At 40.8% G+C, this 20,039-nt stretch overlaps 1 protein-coding gene across 3 annotated transcripts in view; it reads left to right on the plus strand.

Moving 5' to 3' along the window:
- BACH2 (BACH transcriptional regulator 2) overlaps positions 1 to 20,039 on the plus strand; it is a 333,757-nt gene that overhangs the window by 186,892 nt on the left and 126,826 nt on the right. The gene's annotated exons all lie outside the window — the stretch shown is intronic.

The raw sequence follows: 20,039 nt of genomic DNA on the forward strand, positions 1-20,039 counted from the left end.
CAGTAATCCCAGGTTTTTGTGGGGTTTTAAGTTCTCAGGACTGACATATTTTAAGGATCAGCGTGTTGTTGTGTTAGCTTTCGAACAAGCCAATGAGCCTATCTGCTGAGGACAAGAACAGTTTATTGCATGTTAATAGAAAGAAGTAGAAGAGTTTGGCTAAACGAATGCATACTTGTGTGCGTGTTAAGCATACATACAAACATACATATGTGCCTGTGAATATATATGCATTTTGTATATTTCTGAGCATTCACTGTAGGAATTTTAAATGAAATTTTTTCTTTTGTTTCACTGAGTCAATGTGAGTGTAAAAATAGTATGAGTGATGCTGTCCAGGAGACATTTGAGAAATTTCTGGGCATTTTAAATCTGTGGGTAAGCACTGTGATTTATAACATTTTACTTGGATATAGTAAATGTTATTCAAAGTAGCACTTAGGATTTACAGTTCTTTTATTATAACTCTGGCATTGAGATTAATCACTGTTAATAAAGCAGTTGCCAAGCAAATATTAATATGTAATGAAAGAACGTATCTATTGCCTAAACATTAATAGAGTCAAAAATCCTGGAGACAGATTTACCTTTTTTTTCCTAACCCTAGTCAACCTCACCTGGAAATAGATTTAAATGCACACATTTAAAATAAAACTCACAAAATCAGGAAAATGAGACAAAAAGCAATAGGTGATAAAAGAGATCCACAATGGAATTAACCCAGGGCTGTCTTTTAGAGGCTGCCCAATGGGTAACAGGGCTGGTATTAGGGCTGACAGAGTTGTGAGTGATGTATTTATAATTCTCAAAAATCATGCCATCTCTGTCAAGTATCAGTTATTCTGCACAGTATATTTAGAAGGAAGGTTATCAGTTTATAAAGCATCTTCACCATAAAGTGAAGAAAGGAGTTCAATAAGATGCTCGCTAGTGCTCCTGCTTTGCCCTTCTACAGATCTCCACGTTCATGTGTCAGGGTTTCCTGTGGGATGGCCATTGCTGTCAGTCAGTTGCATATCCACAGGTCAGGGAGGAGAGAAGGATGCTGTGACTTCACAGGTGAATCGAGGCTTCGGGCTCCTGCTGGACCTGGAAGGGCGTGCCTTGTTCACTACCTGTAGTGTTGGACAGAGCAGACAGTCACCAAGTTCCTATAATGTCTCTGTAAAACTGAATATCGTGCATGTGTGGGGACATGGGATATGTGGGAAACTTCTGTATTTTCTGTTCAATTTTGCCAGGAACCTAAAACTACTCTTTTTTTTTTTTTTTTTTTTTTTCTCCTTTGAGGCAAAGTCTCACTCTTTTGCCCAGGCTGGAGCACAGAGACGCTAACATAGCTTACTGCGGCCTCACACACCTGGGCTCAAGTAATCCTCCTGCCTCAGCCTCCAGAGTAGCTGGGACTACAGGTGTGCACCACCATACCTAGCTAGTCTCTTCATTTTTTTGCAGAGACAGGGTCTTGCTGTGTTGCCCAGGCAGTCTTGAACTCATGGCCTCAAGTGACCCTCCTGCCTCCAACTCTCAAAATGCTGGAATTAAAGGCATGAGGCACCAGCCCCAGCCTTAAAACTACTCTTAAAAATAAAGTTTATTAATTTTAAAAAACCTCAAAACTAAACAGTATGGCAGTTCCTCAAAAAGTTCAACAGAATTGGTATATGATCCAGCAATTCCAATTGTGGGTATACACCCAAAAGAAGTGAAAGTGAGGATTTGAACAGGTATTTGTACAGCCATGTTCATAGCAGCATTATTCACAATAGCCAAAATGTAGAAGCAACTCAAGTGTTCATCAACAGATACATGGATAAACAAAATGTGGTATATACATACAAGGAAATATTATTTAGCCTTTTAAAAGACACTAAATTCTGACACATGCTACCACATGGATGGTCCTTGAAGCCAGACACAAAAGGACAAATATTAAAATGATCCCACTTATGTAAGGTACATAGAGTTGTCAAAGTCATAGAGTCAGAAAGTAGAATGGTGGTTGCTGGGAGCTAGGGGGAAATGGAAGAATGGGGGGTTGTTGTTAAATGGATATTAAGTTTCAATTTGGGAAACCAAAAAGTTCTGGAGACGAGTGGTGGTGATGGTTGCACGAAGTGAGTGTACTTAATGCCACCGAACTGTACATTCACAAAGGGTTAGAATGGCAGGTTTTATGTTGTATACATTTTCCATGATTAAAATAAACTGAATACCAGGGCTCACCTTTCTTCCAAGAATGCTGTATGGAATTGCTAGTGCTTGATAACAATGTTCCGGTTTGTGAGGGCACGGTAAGCACATGTGGTCCTGTGAGGAATAGGCAGGGTGGAGCCCACTAGGTTCCTCCCTTGGGCCCTACGTTTTTTGGGTTTTGCTTTTTATTCTATGTTTCTAGAAAGTGGGCCTTTAAGAACAACCAGCAGATTCTCTTTGGGGCCTAGTAGCCATGTTTCCTTCAGTTCTCTTTCACCACCCTCAGGGCTGTCGGGGTTGGGGGGCGGAATTCCTGAGGAGCAGTACATAAGGATCCCTGGGTTCGGAAAGCTCAGAAACCCCCATCCTAAATTATTGCACTTTCTCCCTGAGATACCAAGATTTTATATATAATATATATAAAAAATCTATTACAGAGGCCCTATAGCGGGAGAACTATTATATAATATATAGTTTATTTTATGTATATGACTATTTTGTATATTTGACTTAAGGAAAAAATATAACCAAAAAGAGGTAAAATGAAGTACAATATATAAAACATCAGTCCCCTCATTCTCACACCAGACTTTCCAAACCTGCTTAGAGATAAACTCTTCATGCTTTTTCACTTAGGTATTAGAAAACAGGGCAAAGCAGCAGAGGTTTCTGAGTCAGTTGCCATGGGGAGCTGCTAAGATATCCCAGAAAAAAACTGGAATTAAAGGTTTTTGTAGAACAGAAAATCCAGGTCAGCAAGTCTAAGGGAGAGAGGGGTAAGGGCTTATTCATCTTTGGCATCCACGAGTGCCTGCTGGCACCCTGAGCGGGAGTTGAAACAGCATGGATACAGACTCTAATTAAAATACATTCTGCCCCATGAGTTCAGAGACCATGGTTTTTGGATGGACACACTGACACAGATTCACCCAGAGAAGACCATCAGACCCACAGTCGCCCAGATAAAATGACATAAGGTAGAAACAGCCAGCAAAGACAGACCCTTGGGGGCTCTCCTTATCTCATGATTCCCGGGATCAGATGTGCCTGGTTCCGGACACTGAACTCCTGTTTACTGATGGCTTTAGCTACCTGGAACCCAACTAACCAGAACCCAAATTAACTACCCCCCATACTTGCCCCCACCCTGCTCCCTCCCACACACCCCACCCTACCGCACATACCCCACTTCCCTTTTTCAGAGATAAAGATTCAGAAAACAAAATAGCTTTGGTTTTTAGTAAAGGTGGGGAATATACCCTGGAGGGTATTTGTAGCTGATGACACTGACCTGCTGAATCATTGAGAATGGTTAAATGGTTTATAATGAGGAAAAGAAACTGCTTGGGAAAGATCTTCAACAAAACGCATTTTCTAGCTGTCAGTTAACCAGAAAATTGAAATAATAAAAAGTCTTCCTGGCTGGGCGCGGTGGCTCATGCTTGTAATCCTGGCACTCTGGGAGGCTGAGGCTGGCGGATTGCTCAAGGTCAGGAGTTCAAAACCAGCCTGAGCAAGAGCGAGACCCTGTCTCTACTATAAATAGAAAGCAATTAATTGGCCAACTGAAATATATATAGAGAAAAAATTAGCCGGGCGTAGTGGCGCATGCCTGTAGTCCCAGCTACTCGGGAGGCTGAGGCAGGAGGATTGCTTGAGCCCAGGAGTTTGAGGTTGCTGTGAGCTAGGCTGACGCCAGGGCACTCACCCTAGCCTAGGCAACAAAGCGAGACTCTGTCTCAAAAAAAAAAAAAAAAGTCGTCCTGTCCTCAAATAGTCTAATTAACTGAGGTTTTATTATATCTATTTCCATGCATTAATAATAATCTAAAAATGTTGACTGAGGATGGAAAAATATACTATCCATTTTCATTCTTCTTAAGAAGCTCCAAGTTTTGGCTTTCGCCACCTTTCCAGCACCAGAGTTTAAGTGTTAGATATTCTGTTTATGTTTTAGAAACACTCTAAAAGTTTTGTTAATATTGGTTTTAAGAGTAATGTATTAAATAATTTTATGAACCTGTATATTTAGCTCTTATAGTCATTGAGAACCAATTGCATAGTTTTGAAGCCAATTCTGTTGCTTTTTTTTTTTTTTAAGAACATATGATTATTTGTAACAGATTCAGTTTCAAATTGTATTCTTCTCAAGGGATCATCAAAATTAATTTTCATTCTCTGCTAATGATACAGAGAGGAGTGATGTTACCAGCATGGTAATACACACTAATATATAAATCAAAAATTTCAAATGATATTCCCTGTGAGTCTCCATATAAACTAAGCTATGTTGTGTTATAAAGCTGCCTAACAAGTGTTATCAGTTGTAGCACAAATGGTTTATCAATTTATTCTAATAGTTTCCAATCTGCTGCTTTTTTAGAAATGATTTGTGTGCTCTTTTTTGGATGCACCTGTCACTAGCAAAATGACATCTCTCTCTAAGTCCTGATTTAACCCAGGGGATCGCAGCATGTTTTTCCAAGGACACCCCATTAAATTGATCATTGTGAGAGCCTGGCGCCTGCAGCTTTGTTTGCAGCTGGAAAGTGCAGAGACCGTGTGTCATGAGGAAAAGTGTTTCTGCTCTTCTGCCCCAGAACAGTATTTGCAAAGCTTTGCAAGATAGCAGGATTTTCACAGTCCTTGTAGTCCTTAGCTGGAAGTTATCATCTATTGTTTCTAGCAGATTTTTCTGGTATGTCATCTTTATTTGTCACCAGGCCAGATTATTATACTGAGTCTTATGTATTGTGTTCTTAATTTCTAGACAGAGCCAGAATCAGAGAATAATTGTTTCCTTTTATCAAAATGAAGTAGCTTTTTTCCCCTATTATAAAACTAATAAATACTTCTTATATTCATAAAATAATAGAAAAGAATAAAGAAGAAAATAAGTTACCTATAATCTGGCCAAATATGATCTACCTGTTAACTCATACTTTTGTGTATTTTTCCAGACGTTTTGCAACTTAACCAACTAATTCCAAATTTCATAGGCAGTACTCTGGACTGATTACATCACGCAAGTTGGTAGCACTTAGGAATGATGACTTTAGATGTCATTTTGGAGGGCAGTGATCTCTTGCTTATTTTTCCCTCTTCAAATTATATTAAGTCTTGTGAGAACAGATGTCTGTGTGGACCCACCAGTATCTTTTTTTCCCCCACTAGTATCTTTATCAGGTGGAAATTCCTATCAACCGGTATTTTCATTTCTACATTCTGTCAGTAAACGTGGTATTTAGTAGCCCCCCAAAATCCTAGTGGACCTCTGGAAGGAAGATTCAGTTATATACAAGATGGTTTTAGTGTTAGGTCAACTGATTGTGTTCCAGTTATTTACAAATTAGTAATCAATATACTATAAGGCAATTTGGTGAAGTGAGAAAGTTTGATTTAGCCAGATCCTCCCCTTCCCTTTTCACAACCCAAACAATATGGACTTCACTAACTTTATAATTGACAGTAACAAAGCTTCGTTCAAATATATGCTTTCTGGTGCTGTGAACAAAGAGCTTTCCTTTAACTTTGCATCCTTTATCCCCCTTCGAAGAAGCCTCTCTTCTCATCCCTCTGGCGTGATGTTGCAGCTCCTTGAGTTGTGCTCATGTCTCTGCACTTCCCTTTGGGGAGTGCCAGGACTTTGCAGTGGGGTGAATCCTAACACATAGCCAAGGTTAGGAAAGGCTTTGAGCACTAAAAGAGAACCCAGATAAAAATTAAGGGATTGTCAAAGAATTTATCTGAGAAATGTTGTGGAACAAATCTTATGTCAATGGAATAGGTGATATTTAATAAGCAGCCACTAGAAGAGATTTTGTTTTTTTTAGAAAACGGTCTGTGTTTGGCATTGGTTATATCTAGGACTTATCCCCTGTACAAGACTCTTGAGTTCCTTGAAAGCAGCGACTTCTCTCTGTGTCCCTTCAGATCCTTTGTATCCCTGTGTATAATAGGGACTCGGTATGTCTTGACTTGAATTAATATCTCTGTGGCTCTTCAGTGACAGATGAATGAATGTGCTTGATTCAGGTGACTGCATTTTACCTTCTTCCTACAGCAGTTGAAGGGTGCTTTGATAAATACTCTCGCTTGTGTTTAATGCACCCTCGTTGGGTACAGGTGTGGGGAAGTGGTATACAGTACTTTGATCCTCCCTTGGAGAAGGAGATGCTAGTGTGGATAGTGAGAATTTGGTTCTTTATCTTTGGTTTCGATTTGACCGCCTTACTTCACTTAGTCACAGAGCTCACAGTTAAGGGATGGCCATGTCATTTAAGCCCGAGACTGTCCCTCGGACAGTTTATGACATTGTATGTGAGTTTCCCATGACAGTAACAGCCAGCAGTTGTCGTGTAAGTTCAAAAACACGCGAAAAGTTAGTTGGCTTTGTAGTTGACATTGAGATTGACTTTCTCTAACCTAAACCAGTGAAAACTAAAATGCTCCTCACCACATAAAAGTTTTGCTTTCACTGTGTTCAGACCCCTCCTACCTTGTCACAGCACAGTCATTTGGAGTCTGATTTGGGGGCGGTGTGGTTGTGTCTTGGTGGCGTGTGACCCACTTTTTGTGATACTTAATAGCCTGTGTTTTTATAACACAAGCCATAAGTTCTGACAATAGTGGACTATAACCCAAAAAACATTTTCTGAGACGTCTCATCAGCGCTGCTCTGGGACCGCGTTGTCGGAGGAAGGTGTTAGCTCTGCAGGGCGTGTGTTAACTACCAGACGGTGACAGAACATTTCCTCTAGTTTCTGGATAATGAGCAAGCACACAGGTAAAGCTGCCTTTCTCAGAGTTGACTCCTTTTGTGCCGTAATGATTTTGTTGAACTAGGCTTCTAAATATTAATCGCTACCTACATATGTTTGCTGTGGTGGTTTGCAGAGAGCTCAGAGGAGCAAGCATTTTAATTGGTACCCTGAGACCCTCATAACTTTTTATTAAAAGTCTGAGGAGGTAGAAATCAAAAATAGACGCGCATCTCTATACTCTCTATGCCCCTAGCAAACAACGTCTTCATCAAACTTTTTTATTATTGCTGTCAACATAGTCGTCTCTGAATATCAGATGCTTCACCGCTTAGTGACATCCATGCGTGCGTTAATGCTTGGGGAGCTTCAGGCTGTGGGGTGGTGAAGTGTGTGGTTAGGGCGTACAGAGAGAAAAAGTGCACGGGAGGAAAGGGGCAGCAAGGGGCTGCTGTGCCTTGGTAAGCATGGGTTCCACTGCAAACCAAAAGCAGATTTGAGTGCTGCTGACTTAAGTTTGGCAAAATCATTTCTGACAGCCTGCTCTGTTTTAGAAAGGTTTATGTTTCTGATATCACTTTTGTTAATTTGAAGAACTTTTAAAACACCATCATTGTTTCAGAACAAAATGTTTAGGTATCACCTCCCTGAATTTATGGCTTTGGGATACATTTCCTTGCTGAAGGTTGGCTGACATGTGGTCCGTGGCAGGGTGGTGCCCATGCCGCTCAGATCACACTTGTCTGTACCCTAACTGACATACCAACTGAGTGTTTGAAAATGCCCATAGATAAGCCAACATTGTTTTCCCTGAAAGTCCTGATACAGAAAAAGAATGAAAGTACAAACACTAACTGGAAAAAATGTCACATATTTTAGCCACTTTGCATCCCTTGTTAGGACAAACCCTGGGTTGGGTTTTTTACATTTGTGAAGTTGTACGGTAGGTGGGGCAGTGTGGGTGGCCCAGAAAAAGTAGCGGTTAGAATAAGATTTTCCATTTATTGCCCTTTGTGCATGGCTAAAAATAAGATTCATACAAATCTGAATGTGTAGTGCAAGCAAAATCACTCTGTTAATTCTGATGACTGATTTGCCCACATCTTTGCATCTGTCTGGTAAGTGGTATATTGGGAAATAAATATGTCTCTACTTAAATAGCAAAAGGCAACCAGGTTTTTGTACTATTTGTGTACACGTGATAGTTTATCAGCATTTTCCCCTTCCAAAGGAAGAAAGACACACAACTCATACATAAACAAATTGTGTTTATGGAAGGATGAAGGAAGCGATGGAATCCTTGAATCTTTTTTAAAAGAGTAATTGCCTTGTTTGAAATGCTGTTTTACAACATCCATCTTCTTGGCTCATTGTTAGAAAGTTGTCTCTTATAAACTCATAGCACAGCAAGGAAAGGATTCTTAGTGGTGTTACCTAGAGCCTGGAAAACCCTTTTGTTAGCGTACAGATCGGTGGTGGGGCTGGAGGACAAGCGTGTGCACACGTCCGTCCTGTAGTGCCTTGCGTAGGCACAGACGGTGGGGGGACAGTTAACCAAGAAAAACTCCCCTTCATCTAGCTGCTGAGTCCGCTGCAACCACAGTAAGTGATAACATGTCAGTCTGTGGCCGCAGGAAACACCGAAGATAGGCGGCAGCAACGTTCACAGGGAAATTTGTGCCTTCGCCATCCCAGCGATGGTGCTGTCCCGTTCCACTGACTGACTGGCTGTGGCATTTCCAAAGAATGAGAATGCCTGGGAGTGTTCTGAACCTTTCGGTTTGATGTAGTTTGTGAAATGGCTGCATCAAGAAGGCAGTCATTCCAGAATACTCAGAAAAATGACGACTGCAAATCACATTCCTCTTTGGCGTCTCCAACTGTGGCAGACGGCGTGGTACGGTGGTTAACGTGAGTTGAGAGCTTTGGGAGGAAAAAAAGACTCCAGATCAAATCTTAGCTGAGCTGTTGACCTTGATCTATTTACTTAACCTCTCCTAGGCCTGCGTGTCTTTATTTGAAAATGGGAACGGTCACGGTGCTTACCTGAGAGGGCGGTTGTGAGGATTTGGTGAGATGACGTATGTGAAGCACAAAGCCAGTGCCTCGTAAAATGATGTTGGTCTTATTCTCACTTGAGCAGTTGCATCGTAAGAGGTGTTGGAGAATTTCGGGGTATTTGGGGGCTCCCTTCTGTGCTTGGAGTATAAATTTTGGGATTAAATGGACAAAAGATCATCCTCTGTTCAGTGTTTCTCAATCAGAAGTATACAGACATTTACAGGTTAGGTTCTTCATAATTTATAAAAATAATGCAATCTGGGGGGTTGTTTTTTTATACTGCCATTAAATTAGCACAATGTAAGCCTTTCTTTCCTTTTAAGATTAGCCCTGTGTTGAGCATATTCAGTTATTTTTTACCTTCTATGTTTTTTTATTTAAACATGGGTATTTCAGTTCTAACATCTGTGCATGTTAATTGTAGTACCTGCTGGTGTACATTATGAAAGAGAGTGCTAATGTTGTAATCAAGTAAGGTTTTAAATATTTCAGGTGGAAATGGGAAAAACTTCAGGAGCAATTAGCTTCCATGGTGGTGTAATTCCCTACAGAAAATACTGCATCTGTTATAATTCTGGCTACTGATTAATCTTATAGATGACCAGATGCTGACAGGCAGAAAACAATGAGTGTTGCTTTTATTTTTATGTATTATATCTTGCAAATTATTTTCTGCTTAATATAATGTACACTTGCCCTTCTAGGAGTTCTTTACTGCCCGTCAGAGTTTTCCACTATAAAGTATATTGTACATATCATAATGTAAGGTCATGATTGTAGGCATCACTTAACATTTTTGTCAGCCTTTACAATTCGATACTAAGAGTTCACATCAGACTCTCTTCCCTTCTTCTTCCTGCATGACCTTCCTGGGATGCTGTTTCTTCATTTATCAAATTAAAAAAGAAATTATGACTGTACCTTGACTTTACCTCACCTGGGATCTGACAATACGTGATAAATGAGACCAATAAACTAAAGAATTAGAACATGGTACAGATATAAAAAAGCGGTGGCGTAGGTTTATCCATTGTACTTTGCTAGGTTGTTTTTCTTTAACTTCACATTTTCCTCGTCACAGTCCTACCATCCCTGTCTCAGAATACACCTTGCAACTTGTAACTTATGTGTTAGCATCATCACCAAATTTTCTGGGTTTTTTTTAATGTTAGGAGCCATCAATGTGAAGTGGAGACTTTCCTCAGGTCAACTCTACCAGGAAAATCCATCTATTAATATTATTTAAATGATAACCTGGTTCTTCCAGTGTATCCAGACTGTGCTGCCTTTTCCCCTTTTCTCTGTTGAATGAAGCAGAAGAACGTTTTTCAGGCCGAGCAAATCATTCTAGGTGACTTTCAAAGTTCCTGGGATGGCAGATAAGCTTCTGTTCCCTGAACACACACATACACTCCCTATTATCTTTGCCAGCCTTGTTGCACTTTGCCACAGGCTGAAGTTTCTGTAAAAATCACAGGTGAGAGAAAGTAATAAATTAGACTCTGGCTGTGATTTCCTCCTACGCCCTCATAAGGGATGACAGAGATTCTGAAATGCATCCCGTTGATACGCCATGTACTTCTTCCTACATAACTGCCGGTTTTAACTTATCCTTCATGTGCAATTTGAGGGTACTGGCCGGGCGGGGCTCATTATTCCTTTGGTTGAATAGTGTAAAGCATTTGCAATGGAGATTTACTCTAATGATGTACTTTAAGTGCATGTCCGCATTGCTGGTTTAATGCACTCAGTCACGGAATGCTTTAGAGTTTATTGCTAATGGATGAATCCTCGGGAAAACAGGAATTTTCAATAAGATTGACATTTGGAGTGAGAAATATAAATCTAATGAGAGCACTTCAACCAAGGTTTGTAATTAGGGCTGAATGGAGTAAATTTGTGCGCGCACACCGCAGAAGGGCAGAGAGGAAGGTGAAATTGCACTCTCTCCTGTGAATGAGGGATGAAGGCCAATGTATCAGTGTCAAGCCACGACACTGTGGAGTATAAATGATACTGTCACCAAGTGCTGCACAGGGTACCGAGGGAATTCCACTCTAGTAAATTACATTACTTAGACAGACCTGAAGGCATTGTGTTGGAATGAGAGGAGGGAAGGGGGAAAGGCTGTCAGCACCAAGTGGAAGATATTACAGTACAACTAGCTGCAGGGATGGAAGTCACCGGCTTCCACTATACCTAGCTATTTTGTAGTCTCCTTTGTTAATTAGTTTACAGAAGTTACAGATGTGTACATTTGAAAGAACAGCATGTCTGCTTAGGGTATAGGTTACAATTGACCATAAGGGAATAAATGTAAGTTATTCATATAAACTGGTCAGTGTGAGATTCTCTTCCTTGTTACTCACAGCTGGGTGATATTAGATGTTCAGTAGAAGCTTGCCCTTATTTTATTTTTGTGAGGATCCAAGATGCATTATGAGAATTTAATCCTCATTCTCTCAATAACATTTTGTTTCTTTTCCAACCTGCCTTAATAAGAACATGTGCATCTCTAAACCTCTCCTATCAGTAGTTTCCACTCATCACCTCCCATCCCTAAGGGAAATAAATTGTACTGGCACATAACATTTTATTTTGTGAAATAACTCAAAGTTAAGAACAGTTGATTCCTAGAGTGCTACTTGTAGAGAAAAACCATTTTATCACTACTTCTGTTTTCTTTTACCCCCTGCAGTGAAGTGAGACCACCCTTTTTGAGTTGATTTTTCTTACCATCTCTGGAAAGGAATTAGGAGAAGAAAATAAAAGCGTCAATTATACTACCATCTTCTGAATCATTGAAGATGTGTTGGTCACCTTTTTCCAGTTTGACTTCAAATGCCAGTTCCTAAAAAAAGCCAATACCAGGTGCTCTGGAATTAGTCACTGTCACTTCTTAACTGGAAATCAAATGACTTCTCCTGAATGGATATTCTGAAACAACATCCATTCTGACTTCCTAAGTGTGTGTCATACTTTGTCCTTGGTGAAATAAACCTGAGAAGCATCTTGGAAAATTAATTAACAGGGATAATATGTGGGATTCTGCAAAATGTCTCTACAAGGCTTCCAAATGACAGGTTATTAACATCCTTTCTGAAACAGGGGCACAAGTAAATAGCAGTGTTGATAATAATATCTTAGATTTCACTTTTATCCTTCCAAAATAATACTCTTTCAGTATCAGGGTATCATAATTTAGTCTTTATTTTGTAGCCATAGTGACAGTCTTATTTTATCCACCCAATCATAAAACAGTAAAGCCAACATACTTGGAAAACCAGGTTTGAGGATGGACAGAAGAAACCTTGATTCACAATAAGATAGTTGATATTTCTATTTTACACAGGGCACCTTCACCTTAAAAAATATTTTTTCGGTGATGATTCTAAAGTAACATTTAAGTGTAAAAGGCCTCGCATAAATGTCTCAGTGCAGTGTATCACCCTCAGCATAGAAAGGCTATGCTTATAGACTTTGCTATATTCACTAACACCATACAAAAAGTCGGGAACTCTTAGCTGTATGGGAAATGAGAATCTCTCCCTAAATAAACTCACTAGAATTTTTCCCTTTTTTATTCTGTTCACTTTAATGGTACTATGTGCCTTATATATATTATATGTTCTTTTCATCCGTGACATCCATTGGGAAGTCACACGTGTTTGCCACAACCTCACACATTTGACATTTCTTTTTTCTGACCTCTTGATGCAGTGTGCTATCAAAGTACATCTTTGAGTTTTTCTGAATTGAATCCTGGTGGAAGAGGTTTAACAGCATTTAAAATTGAACTGGTTTAGATTCTCTTCCATTCGATAGAGGTTCCTTTGTTTCTGCCTACCTACCCATGTCTGACTCTATTCTTTTCTTTTTCTTACATTAAAATTGGAAAGGGAGAGAGGGGGAGCTCCTTAGGAGAAATAGGTCTGTGGAGAATTGTGAGTACTCATTCAGAAGCTATTCTTAGTTCTGAGAAATATAATGAACTTGAGCTTTGAGTCTTACAGAGTCTCCCATTAATGATCCTGCCATCATTTCCACCCCTTCACCTGATTTTGTTTTCCCCAAAGGCTACTGGTATTTTTCCCCTAATATTCTGAATGGAGGATCTTCCGAGTAAGGCATACCTTGAAAGAGATTGAGTCCTATTGCAGAAGTGGTTTACTAGTGATTCTTAATTGTCCTTTAGTGCTTCTATTTTGCATTACCTTAATGTCTGCTGTGAGGAAGAAGCTTTTCTATAGACCTTGATTTACTTGTCAGAAGTCAACCCATTAACATTAACATTTCACTTACATTATCATTATGGTGTTTCCAGCTGACAACTGCTCCCACACTGCCATGTTCCCCAAGTTCCCAGTGCTGAGGAAAAAGAGACTTTTGTTCTGGCTTGATGAGGAAAAAAAATGCAAACAACACTAGCTCTACCACCAGAGATCCTATAAAGACATGTTCAAATGAACAATAGGTCGTTTGTTCACATATGACATAAGAATATAAGAATTTAAACAATAAGACCTCTTGTGAAATGTGGCAAAATATGCACCACAAACATTGTGAAGTTCTCTGTCTCATGGAAGGCAATTTTTACATGGGCTTCAAAAAACCATTAACTTGTAAACTACCCTTTAAAAAATGAAAAGAAAATCACTTGTCTCGCTATAACATTAAAGCAATTTCTGTTCTAAGGAAAGCTAAAATGCATTCATTTATGTAAAGTACATGCACTATAATTTGTAAAAATCATAGTACTCTATTAGGAAATGCAGCGCCTCTTCCCTCCTTCACCTGAAATGGGAAATCCATTCGTTTTGTCAAGGCCCTTTTTTCTTTGAATAATATTTATTTCTTCAAAATGTCGGGGGGGGGGATCCTTTAATCACTTAGATTCAAGATGAAGTTTTAAGGCTTGACAATAATTCTCTAAATCCTTCTGACATTGGTGGAGCATAGGGAGGGAATAATCCTGCTTTGAAGGGAAATTTTAATTGAATTTACTTTAGTGTGAACCCTATCCTTTTTTGCCTTGAGCCTTTAAGGAAGGCTTGGTATATTTGCAAACCTCAGCAAGGATATGGCAGAAAAATACAGAGATTTCCTTGTCAGCTCATGTCAGGGTCTTTGGCAACACCCCAAAATTGTTCCGATTTTGATGTTTGAAATGTGACCTTCCAGGAAAAGTGGTGGTGGGGCAGGGGAGGCACATGTTAATTGGCCAAAGGTACTCCGCTGAGCTGACTAAGTATTAATCTCTAAAGGTTTTCAAGTATTTGCAGATGGATATATACAGCATCCTTGCAGAATCCTCTTAATTGAAGAAATGTTTCATCTCTATCTCTGTTGACAGAAAAGATTGCCTACTGATAATTGCTTTGCTTAAGTGTCTGATAATATGCCAGGAATGAGAGCATTCTGTGTTAGGTCATCTTTAATTATGCATGTACCACCTGTCAGCTCTAAATCAGTACCAGATTAGATTCTCGCAGAGTCAGTTTGGGGAGGGTTGGAGGGAAGCTGAGGTGATCTCTTTTAGAAACAACAAAAATAGACAGTAGTAAACATGCCTTATAACCTGCAGCTTTTTAAAGGAGCCTCATCTTCATTGTTCTTGAGCAGGAATAAGCCATTGGTACATCTGAAAAATGTTTGAAATCTCGCCCAAGCCAGATAAATTACTGTGAAGATAAATTACTGCGAGAGGATGGTAGTACCTCCTCTCTCGGTACCATCTGTTGCATTTCCTTTTTGCTCCTTCTCATCGTTGTAAATGAGCCAGGGAAAAGCTCAGAAACATTTTTATAAGCTATGTGAGGACAGGAAATATGTTAATGATGTTAGATTTCATACATTTCAGGGGTTTTTTCAGTAGCTGGTTGGTTTTTTTTAGAAGGACAAGTGTGGGTTGGAAATAATGCTTGTTACCCTCTGTGAGCTTTTGGTAGTTTTATTCTCACTTTTCAGGGTTGTTTGGGACTTTCTGGTGGGATGTTTAGGGTTCTTTACTGAACCCTCTCTTGTCTCTGCTTCTGTCCTTTGATTAGGATGGGTTTGTGAAAGGTGTTTTTCTTCATTCACCTGTGAGAGGTTTAAGGGAAGCCTTGAGGTATTGTGCGCTTTTTACAAAGGCGGGTTGGATGACTGAGAGGCTGAAGGCAGAGAAGGGGCAGGTAAAAGGAAGTAACAGGTGTGTGTGTTATCAAGGGGGTGGGGGGCCTCTCAGACTCCCACCTGCAAAGGTAAGGCTCTGAGCCTGTCCGCTCTCCAGCCCTAGACCACTGCCTCCCTAAGAGTTTGTAACCAGTAGCCTTAGAAACAATTTGGGAATCCTGAAATGCCTCATTTCAAACACTCTGGCTAGAGGCGTTAAAGAGGAAAACAGTTCAGCTGATAAAGGGATGAAACCTCTGGCCTCTATCTAGCTCCACAAGAGCACCATGGTTCAGCTCGTGCCTCGGAATGGCCCTTTGGCTGCATTTTGATACTTAGGCTACCATTTGCTTGTCTGCTCTAATCAAACAGTTCACTAAATTACAGGTACAATCTCTGGAAAGGAGAGCAGGCTCAAAACCTACTTAGTATAGTAACGCTGCCAGTGCTTTGGCTATTTAATGCTCACTGAATACAGTAAACAGATGTTACATACAAGAACGTTGATCTCCATACTATGGATACTTCTTAAAATAGGAGAACACTGTACAGTTGATCCTTGAACAACACAGGTTTGAACTGTGCAGGTCCACTTATATGTGGATTTTTTTCAGTAAAAGTTACACCAGGTGTGCCTGTCTCTGCTGCCACCTCTTCCATCTTCTCCATCTCTTCTGCTTCTCCTGAGACAGCCAGACCAGCCTTTCTTCCTCCTCCTCCTCCTCAGCCTACTCAGTGTGAAGACAATGAGGATAAAGACCTTTATGATGATCCACTTCCACTTAATGCATAATAAATATATTTTCTCTTCCTTATGATTTTCTTAATAACATTTTCTTTTCTCTAGTTTACTTTATTGTAAGAATACTGTATATAATACATATACAAAGTAGGTGTTAATTGACTATGTTATTGGCAAGGCTTCCAGTCTACACTAGACTGTGAGTAGTTAAGTTTGGGGAAATCAAATGATACACACAGACTTTCAGGGGACTGGTGCCCCTAACTCCTGTGCTGTTCAAGAGTCAACTGTATATCCCAAGCCTTGACAGAAAAGAACATCAGAAAGTAAAGCTAAGTCAGAGAAAAACTGAAGAAAGAAATTGAAAAGAGAAGAAAGGGGGAAGAAAAAGCCATACTGTCCATGTTCTGCCATGTTCAGTTCATCTTTGTAAAATCTGTTCTATCCACCTGGAAAGATCTTCCACTCTCTCCGCCTGGTTAACTCTTACTTTGAGTTGTTCAAATGTCGCCTCCTCCAGGAAGCCGCCTTTGCTCCTTCCTGGCCAACTCTGTTGCACCTCCTGTGTCACACCCTGGCACACTGCTGCCTCAATTGCAGCACTTATAAGTCCCACCGCAAGAGCTTGTTTCCTTATTTTTCTCCCCCACAGAGTGACTGCAGAAAAAGCTCACGTTATCCTAATTGTGAGAATAGAGGTCTCGTGTCCGAAGGAAGAGTAGCAATGATTTCACTGGGCTCTAGAGTACTTAGACCACATTAAGAGTATTATTAATATAACAGTGCATTTGAGAAGGAAAACAAACAGACCTGAGTGCTTGAACAGAGCATCAGGGATGGAGAGAGTATGTCTTATAACCAGTGGTTGAAGGAACCAGAGGAAGGTTAGCCCGGAGAAGGGGAAAAGAAGGGAAGACACAATGTCTGCATTTAGGTAGCTGAAAGACTGTTATTCTTGAAAAAGCAGAACAAAAAGATAGAAATTATAGGGAAAGAGATTTGGGCTTAAAACAAAAATTTTCTTGCAGATAAAGCTATCCCACTGTGGAACCTGTGGCTTCGTTTAGTAACAATGAACCTCATGTTACTAGAATGAGAGTCATTATCTTTTAGGGCCACGTTGGGAGCCGTTGTAGACAAAGCTGCTGCACTGTGTGGGAACACAAAGCAGATAACCCTCATGTCTTTAAGAATCGGAGTCCCCGTCCCGTGTGGAATCCCAGGAAGGAAGGATGACTGTGGGACATCATCCCCACCTCCACGCGCTATCTGCTTGGCCTGGTGCTCGGCACTCATCTCGCAAGCCCCGGGCCCACGCCGCGCATGGGGGAAGGAAGGGAGCCAGCTGCTTCCTCCAGGAGGCTGTGCCGTGAAACAGAAGGAGCATTGGACCGAGTCCCAGTTCATGTGCTCCTGGCCTCTCGCTAGCTGTGTGACTGTGAATGGCTGCCTCCAAGCCTGCATTTCTTGCCATGCATAATGGAAATAATATTGTTCACTTCACAGAGTTGCGGTGAGGTTTAAAGAAGTTAAAGGAGTCCTTTGTGGATGGCGGTGTGCTGCCCATAGGTGGGTGCTTGTCCGGAGCCCCCAGCTCCACCGCTGATGACCTCTGAACTCGGTTTTGTCACCAGTACAGTGGACATAATTCCCTTCCTTGCAGGGTTTCTGTGTGCTGGATGATTAAACAAAATGCCACATGTAAGAGCTCCCGGCACAGTACCTGCGGCACAGCAGGTTATCACGGTCGCCAGCCTCGTTTCAGCCTGTGGAGCTGAGGAGGCCAGCAGAAGGGTGTCCCCGCTCACCCGCCTCGCTGGTAAAGTCTTTGGAATGTTCTCTTTCACCTGCCGCAAGACCTGGCCCACCCTCATGCCCCTCTCCTGTTCTCCTGTCGTTCAGCATGGAACCACCTTCTATACTTTTTCTCTTTTTACTTCTTCCTTCCTCCCTCCTCTACTTCGCTCTCTTCCTAATGTTCTTTTCTTCTTTATCTCCAGCTCATTTCCCTACCCTTCTTTTCTACATTCTGTATAGGATCGTTCTGATGAGCACAGAGTTTAAAATAAGATTCTCAGAAGTATTTTGTTCAAAACCAAGAGGTTTTGTGTAGCTTTTTGGGGAAAGGAGAGGTGAGTCCTTTTTCATTTTCCTCTGAAATTGCTTGAAGTTCTTTTTTTCTGTGTTTAACATTTTCCCATCCTCTCATCCCTTGGGCTTGTAGTCATTAACTTGCCAGACACACAGCAACTGATTGTCTTTATGACGTTGCTAAAGTTAGGAGAGTGTCATTCACAGGGAACTTAACCCGTATATTAACTCAGACATAGCAAATTGCTAAATACGTGCCTTTAAATAAAGAGATTCAGAATGCCAGTTTGATTCTCTTGTTCACATCCTCTCCCACTGAAAAGGGGGTTGCTGAAACAGAAAAAGCAACAGTCAGGAGAGGGGAAGTTTCAACCATTTTACTGAGTCAGAAATTGGAAGGCTGCCATCCGGTTACAGACATCTCACCCATCCTTCCATCCATCCAGTCAACATTTCAGGAAATAGGTCCTCGTCGAAGTCCCAGCGTCGGGTCGTGGGGCAGACACTGAAGTGAGTGACAGAATCCTGCCTTCAGGCTTTCTCCCGTCCTAGCCTGCGACGTGAGCATCAGGAGCCGTGGCTCATTCATCCACGTGGTCCCAGGAATCCTCATGGGATCTAGCTCAGTAAATGCAGGAGTAGCAGTAAAAGCAGAGAGGCAGAGGGAACAAAAGAAGGAAGGAAGGAAAAATCATCAAACGAAGAAAGGAAATTGTATTATATACAGTGCCGGGGTACAAGTTGGCACATGCTGCAAGTGTGATTTAAAGATTGTGGTGCGAATCCAGTGGGGCACTGCTGCATGTGGAAATTTGAATAAAGCGTACAGGGAAGCAATGGTATTGAATAATTATCTTCGTCTATGTAAGAGTCCAAATGGAAACCACACATTCACAGGTGCATCCCTTAGAACATGTTGTGTTTCTCTGGGCTTTTCTCCTACTAGGCTATGTTGCTTTTATTTAGCAGAAGAATGGAACTTTACTACTCCAGTGATTTCTGATTGTTAGGTCAGAAAACTAACTTGTTCCCTTCCAAGGAAAGAAAAGGAACCACCTATTCCTCCCCTGCCCACCTTACAGGACATAGTGTTTGTTTGGGAGCCACTGACCTGTTGGAACGAGCCTGGCCCTTGGTTCTTGGGTCAGCGTATGACTCACCAGCGGCCCTGTGCCTCAGTGTCTCCAAGGGAAGGGCGAGAAGAGAAACACCTGGCTTGTGCACACCCCTAGGTTGTCCTGACATTCATGTGAGAAGACATATGTGCAAAAGCACTTTGAAAGGTGCTAGCTATGTAAGGACATTTATTATAAAATATAAAGATGTTAGCCTTACTTTTTACAGTACATTTGTTTGTTTCTAAAATCTTTGCCTGACACCTGAGGTCATTTGGTATCTGCAATTTAGTCAACTGCCAAATTCCACGTAAAAGAAACTTGCAGCATCTTTAAAAGAGAAGGAATTTTTCTCTTTTTACTAGAAAATACTCTGGACCTTTGTTTTATTCACAAATATATATTGGCTATTTTTTTATAAACTGATGCAAGGTAGTTGAGCTTCCAACTTTCACTCCTCTGGGTTTCTGCAACACTTTGCTCCTATCTTTAGTGCCTACCACACTGCCTGTACAGGGTTCAATAAAGCCCAGTCCACACCCTCAGAGTTCACCACCCAGCAGGGACATAGACATGCGCAAATAGCTGTGACATGGACAGTTTATTTGATAGGTAGAGCTGGGAGGAAGAGCATACCTGGTGGAGCTTATTAACCTTTTAAGCAAGACAGGGAGAAAAGAAAGGCAAGGCACATTTGAGAACCCTAGTATTATCTTACTATATGATATGTTTGCATTTGTCTTATCCCTCTTATTACATCACACGATCTTGAGGACAAGGACTTTCTGATTCTTTGCAATTTTATTCTGTGGTCCCTGAGATGCACGTATAAAAAATAGGTCTTAGTAAATGGTTGCTTGAGCAAATATGTTCTGTACCATTTCATGCTTAATTTCAATCTCAAAATTAATACCACAGTTT

Source organism: Microcebus murinus, chromosome 5 (assembly GCF_040939455.1).
Source record: "Microcebus murinus isolate Inina chromosome 5, M.murinus_Inina_mat1.0, whole genome shotgun sequence".
In the NCBI taxonomy this organism is placed as follows: domain Eukaryota; kingdom Metazoa; phylum Chordata; class Mammalia; order Primates; family Cheirogaleidae; genus Microcebus; species Microcebus murinus.